This window comes from Otolemur garnettii, unplaced genomic scaffold (genome assembly GCF_000181295.1).
Source record: "Otolemur garnettii isolate 467f Iridium unplaced genomic scaffold, OtoGar3 scaffold00023, whole genome shotgun sequence".
Lineage (NCBI taxonomy): Eukaryota > Metazoa > Chordata > Mammalia > Primates > Galagidae > Otolemur > Otolemur garnettii.
Window position 1 is genome coordinate 10,813,420 of NW_003852418.1, and position 5,031 is coordinate 10,818,450.

The 5,031-nt window shown below is 48.0% G+C and overlaps 1 long non-coding RNA gene and 3 other non-coding genes across 6 annotated transcripts; all 4 read left to right on the forward strand.

Moving 5' to 3' along the window:
• The first annotated feature begins 205 nt into the window (after window positions 1–205).
• LOC105886340 lies at window positions 206–3,996 on the forward strand. 3 transcript variants are annotated; one of them, XR_002772711.1, is made up of 6 exons: window positions 206–281; window positions 660–676; window positions 1,040–1,150; window positions 2,252–2,316; window positions 2,800–2,856; window positions 3,754–3,996. It is a non-coding gene; the product is annotated as an uncharacterized LOC105886340 (long non-coding RNA). The 3 variants fall into 3 exon arrangements; XR_002772710.1 differs by having other exon boundaries at window positions 249–350; XR_001161174.2 differs by lacking the exon at window positions 206–281 and having other exon boundaries at window positions 595–676.
• LOC111724524 lies at window positions 876–966 on the forward strand. The gene has a single exon (XR_002772814.1). It is a non-coding gene; the product is annotated as a small nucleolar SNORD12/SNORD106 (small nucleolar RNA).
• Window positions 2,089–2,180, forward strand: LOC111724525. The gene has a single exon (XR_002772815.1). It is a non-coding gene; the product is annotated as a small nucleolar SNORD12/SNORD106 (small nucleolar RNA).
• Window positions 2,591–2,678, forward strand: LOC111724526. Its single transcript, XR_002772817.1, has one exon. It is a non-coding gene; the product is annotated as a small nucleolar SNORD12/SNORD106 (small nucleolar RNA).
• Window positions 3,997–5,031: the final 1,035 nt, after the last annotated feature.

Here is a 5,031-nt window from a genome sequence, read left to right on the forward strand (position 1 = left end):
CTGCAGGAGCGATCTGGCCCGGCAGCTCGGCGGCCCCGCCCGTGGCGGCGCACTTTCGGTTTCCCTTCCCCGCAGACCCTGGGCGGGGCGAGGAGCCGGGCGGGCGGCCCGGAGGAGGCGGAGGACAAGGAGAGGGCGGGGGCTTCTGGGTGGCGACCCGGGGAGGCTGGGCCTAGGCTCGGCGGGTGTCTCCGCCCTCCGGGCGGACGTGGCTTCCCCGCGCTGTGGTACCGACGGGCTTGGCCGAGCGCGGCTGAGGGGACGGTACCGCGAGGGGTGAGGTAACTGCGCCCAAAGCCGCCGCAGGCCTCAGCCCGCCTCTGAGGAGGGGAAACCCGGCGAGCGGCTTGGTGCGTGTGAAGCGCGACATGGCGGCAAGGCCGACGAGTCTGGGTGGCCCACTGTGTACTGAGGATGGGGCGGGGCTAAACACGGCGGGGACAGCCATGACAGCTCTTCGGGAAGCTCTGCTGGAGACTACACTTCCCAGGGGGCGCCGCGCGGCGTGGGCGGGAGCAGGGCGCCTCGGATTGAGTGCGCAGGCGCGAGAGCGCTCCCCTGGTTATATAAAGGAGGTGCCAGCCTGCCTCTTTCTTTCTTTGGCGTCTGCGGCGTTGTTTGCCTCTGGACTGTTACTGTGATGTCGTCCGGTACGGCAGGCCCCGCTTTGTGTGCGGTGAGTGGAAACCTTATTGTTTTCTATTCGAAATCTCTGGTCCTTCTTTATCTTTGTGCGGTCTTCTCTGCGGCCGACCCTACCCTTCTCCCTCACCGTGGCCTTTCGACTTTGACCTCAAATAGGCCTCAGGGCCGCGGGGGAGATGAGTTAGAGCTGGAAAAACCCGCGCCTTCTGCACGGGCCTGAGCAGACCTTGGCCGGTGTAAATGATGACTTCGCTTTTTTCCCCATCAGATCGACAATGCTGATGTCTTAAAATACTTGCCAGTTGTTTCTGATATACCGGCCTAAAATGGCCCAGCCGTTTTCTGACAGTGGGAAGGTGGTGGTTGATGCCTTTTTTTTGTTTTTGGTTTACAGGTTAGAGCGTGGTCGGTGTACAGACAGTATGTTGGAGCAGGAGTCAGCCGCTGGGCCTTAACGGGAACCACGTGCAGACACTGGCGCCCTTCCATCTCCTGACCTCTGCAGGTAAGCGCTTGCCTCCGGGCCTGTTGTATGAAACCTCTTAACTAGACAAACGTGGAAAAAGCTTGAAGATTTAACTAATGTATTTTTAATCTTTTACTATTACCTGTTGGATTTAGATTTCTGGTGAAGAAAATTTAAGAAATGGCTGAGCTGGGTGTATTGGCTCATGCCTGTAATCCCGGCATTATGGGAGGTTAAGGCAGGGGATTGCTTGAAGACTGTTGGCCCTAGGTAGAGTACAGTGGTATCACGGTAGTGTATTGCAGCCTTGACCTCCTGGGCTCAAGTGATCTTCCTGCCTTGGCCTCCTAGAATGCATGGATTACAGGTGTGAACAACTGCACCCAGCCTTGGGAACAGTTTGGAGAGCTTGTCCCAGATTGTTGAGGTTTTTCTGTTAAGAACCTCCTGGTGCACCTCAATGCCTGTAGCACAGTGGTTACAGTGCCAGCCACATATACTGAGGCTAGCAGGTTTGAACCTGGCCCGTGCCACCTAAAACAATTGCAACAAAAAATAGCTGGGTGTTGTGGCAGACACCTGTAGTCTCCAGCTACTTGGGAGGCTGAGGCTAGAGAGTTGCTTAAGCCCAAGAGGTTAGGGTTGCTGTGAGCTGTGACGCCGTGGCACTCTACTGAGGGTGACATAGCAAGACTATCTCAAAAAAAAAATAACCTCCTGATGCTTGCTTAGGAACTATTACCATATCTCAGTTTCATAAGCACTAGCTATTAACTCTTGCTAGTTACGCTATCATATGGCCTATATATACTCAAATAGAACATTAGCTCTGAAGGCAAGGAGGGTGTTTTGGCCATTATGTCACTACCAACAACAGGATACAATGCACAGTTGCTCACATATTAAATGAATTTGCAGATAGTGAAGCTGGCATTATCTGCAGCTTATTACTTGCTAAGGGTGTTCTAGGGTTTTCTGCTGGCATGTATGATGACTAAACTTTTTTCCCCTACAGATCGACCATGTTGATCTAACTTTTTCTAAGCCAGTTTCTGTCTGATATGCCAGCTTGAGCAGTTCCTCTGGCCCCCATTCCCTTGCATCTCTAGCTGATGGGAGTTTATCTCTTTTTCATTATAGGTTTGTGTTGGGCAGAAGGTAGACTTTGAATGAATCAAGATGAATCTGGCTGTGGGAAGTGACTGGTAAGTACCTACATCTTTCTCAGCTGAATAGGCAAGGATCTGCATAAGCATAGTAACTGCTTTATTTTTTATAAGATGCTGGGTCTCACTTTTTTTCAGGCTGGAGTCCGGTGGCCTCATCATAGCTCCTGTAGCCTCAAATTTCTGGGTTAAAGCTGTCCTCCCCTGCTTCTGCCTCCCTAATAACTGGAGTTGGAGGCATACGTCACCATTCCTGGTTTACTTTTCTTTTTCAGTGTGGGGTTGTCCCCTTTCTACATTGACTAAAAAGTTGGCCTTTGCAGCTGATGACATAACTTTTTTCCCCATCAGATCGACCTTGTTGATCTACACGGTTAGCCAGTTTTGTCTGATGCATTGGCCTCAGATAACCTCTTGTTTTCTCCTTCCCTCTAGTTATTTAGTGAGGCTTGAGCTTGCTCTGTTGGTTTTTTTCAGTATGCAGATAGTTTATTTTGGTCTTAATCTGTTAACTTCCTACAGGTCGGAACTTCCTATGGCTCAGGGAGCTGTGTGATGCAGTATGCTGCTGATTAATAAGTAAGCAGTTTTCTTGTATCCCTTGTAGTGTTTTACCTGCTATATAATAGGTGTTGTTTGTTTGTTTTGAGACAGTCTCACTCTGCTCAGGTTAGAGTGCATTGGCCATCAGCCTAGTTCACAGCAACCTCAAACTCCTGGGTTTAAGTGATCCTCCTGCCTCAGTTTCCCAAGTGGCTGGGACTGTAGGCACCTGCCACAATGCCCGGCTAATTTTCTTTTTTTTGGAGAGAGTTTTAATGTGTCGCCCTCAGAGTGCTGTGGCATCACAGCTCACAGCAACCTCTAACTTTTGGGCTTAAGTGATTCTCCAGTCTCAGCCTCCCCAGCACCTGGGACTACAGGCTCCCACCACGATGCCTGGCTCTTTTTTGCTTGGAGTTATTGTTTAGCAGGGCCGGACCAGGCTCAAAACACCCCCCAGCCTGGGTGTATATGGCTGGTTGCCCTACTCACTGAGCCGTATACGGGTGCCAAGCCCCAGCTAACTTTTAGTAGAGTCAGGATTCTCACCCTTAATCAGACTGGTCTTGAACTCAAGAGTGTTCGGATTACACCACTTCTGGCCTCAAAGCTGAGACTGCAGGCGCCTGCCACAAAGCCCAGCTATTTTTTGGTTGTAGTTGTCATTGTTTAGCAGGCCCAGGTTGGATTTGAACCCACTAGCTCTGGTGTACTTGGCTTGTGCCTTAGCAGCTGAGCTACAGGTGATGAGCCTCAATAGCTTTTGAGTTTCCCAGCTCTCTTGGTCTGGTACATGATTGTTCATCCACCTAGCGGATGGGAATGAGTCCGGATGGGAATGAGTCCGTCTTATGCACGTGTACCAATATCTCAAACAAATAGTATGGCAGATTAGAATGAAGCACTGATTACAATGTACCTTTTTTATTTTAGTTTCTTAACTGGAATTGGAATACAAGAGAAGGCCTCTTGAAAGGAAGACTGACTGGACCCTTTGTTCTTCTGAAAGCAATGCATTCTGGCTGAAAGCAGTTCCAGAAGGTTTATTGTGCATGCAGCTTGAGTTCAAAAGGCTGTACTCATTTCTGGGAGGAATCAATTATTAGATCTTGGTGAAATTTCTCATGTGGCCTCCTTCCTACCTTGAGAAAGAAAATAAAATCTTTAAAGTCAAAATGCTATTGTGTTTGACCAATGAAGGTAAACGTTTAACAGGGCTAAAAAGTAGCAACCAGGTGTCCGTGTGTTTCAGGTAGGTTATTTACTGGTTCTAGGGTTATCAATATGAGAAACATAGTTTTTGAATTTTACCTCTGAAAGATGGGGCTCTGGATTTCTGGAAATGCTTCTGGTAATGGTCAGATGCTCTCCCTGTAAAGGGTTGCATCTAATGTCATTTCTGAGATTAGGTGGTAAAATTCTGACTACTCATTCTGCTTGGTAGGCTGCCAGGTGTAGCAAGGATTTGAGTTTTAAGCATATCTTTTCTGTAGTGGAGGCAGATAACAGCAGTAAGTGATATATAATATAGAGCTCTTTTTAATCAAATGCATTTTCTTTAATGGCCCTTAGTTTCCTGCTAATACATTCTGAGGGATTTTTTTTTGAGACAATCTCACCCTAGTGCTAAGATTATGGGTGCAGGTGAGCCACTGCACCTGGTTCTAAAACTCACCCCCTCTTAAACCACTTTTGTTTGCTCTGACTTCCTTGGTCTAAGCCACCATCATCCAAACTTGGATTACTCTTGCCATTTCCCCATATAATCTGTTTTCCAAATGGAGCCAGAGTGATCTGTGTAAACTAAGGTTACAAAACTGTCCCTGCTTAGAACTCTGCAGTGTCTCCCCAGTTCACTTTAATAAAAGTTCATATTAGGGCTTGCGTGATCTACCCCCTCTTTTGACACAGGTTCTCTCTAGTTCTGATCCTGCCTCAGCCTCCAGAGGGTGTTAAGATTGTAGGCATGGCCCACTATGTCTGGCCTGAACTTTACCTTGTTAATAAAACATTCTTCCAACGTCTCTATGAAGCAGTATTGTCATTTAACAGTTGAAGGAATAGAGGTAACATGTATGAGGCTACACAGCTGGTAAGTGACATCAGCACTGAATTCTGCTAGTCTGGTTTTTTGCATTAGTAATCCTTGGTGTAATTACGTATTACCAAAGGTAGTCTACTGGATACAGGAAGGAGCTAATTTGTGTCACT